This window comes from Hippocampus comes, unplaced genomic scaffold (genome assembly GCF_001891065.2).
Source record: "Hippocampus comes isolate QL1 unplaced genomic scaffold, H_comes_QL1_v1.1 scaffold128, whole genome shotgun sequence".
Taxonomy (NCBI): domain Eukaryota; kingdom Metazoa; phylum Chordata; class Actinopteri; order Syngnathiformes; family Syngnathidae; genus Hippocampus; species Hippocampus comes.
Window position 1 is genome coordinate 696,498 of NW_017805852.1, and position 946 is coordinate 697,443.

Consider the following 946-nt stretch of genomic DNA (forward strand, 5'->3'; position numbering starts at 1 on the left):
TACCCTGTTGAAGACGGGCAACATCATGTAGAGCTTCTCCTCTTGCTCCTTCTGGGTCATGTGCCGGGGAGGATGGCAGAGTTCGGAGAAGAGGCGGCGCAGGTGCATCAGGCCCAGGGCGTTGTCCTGGGGGCTGCACTCCTCCTGACGCGGCCGCCCCATGATCCTCTTCACCATGTTCATCTTCAGAGGCTTGCTCAGGACGAAGCTCGCCCTGAACGCAAACGCAAGACGCCCGTTTATAGACTGACGCCAGCTTTCGGAAGGCTACGCAAAAATGCTAGCTGCACGCTTCACCCGACAACGCCGTATCAGCAAGTCACTCTGTGATTTGGTGCCCGAAATCTTTGACACCGAGGAAGGGTCATGAAAATTTAGGGGAGAGGTTTTTGCACATTTGAGCGTTTTTGTGAACGGAAAGCAACCAACGGGTAGTCTCACTTCATTGTACAATATTGGCAATGTACAAAAGGGCCCGTTTGTGTTTGTACGCCTTTGTGAAATCCCAGGTGGGGCTCAACCCATTAAACCAACAGAATGGCGTCCATGCATGACTCCTTAATGCTTGCGTCCGCAGTGGCTCAGGAACAGGAAACGCTTGAAAGAGGATGTGAAAAAAAAAATCTGCTGCTATTGTGGTCCGCAGTTCCTCAAATTGATAAAGAGGACAGCAAGTGAACTTTAGGATGGGAATGACTGACCCATCAAAGAGCTCCAGACCTCCTGACGTGTCCTTCAGCTTTTTACTTGGATCTCATATTCAGACCCGTCAATGTTACACACACACAAAGAAGCTAAGCAGTTAGCGTGACAGAAGCCAGACTGGGGCCAAAATAGAAAGTTGCAAAGGCTGCCAGCTCAACACAAAATGTCTGAAAAAGAAATTATGACAACCCCCCACCCCGCAAAAAAAAAAAAATCCGCATGATGCTTCCTGCGCCACAGC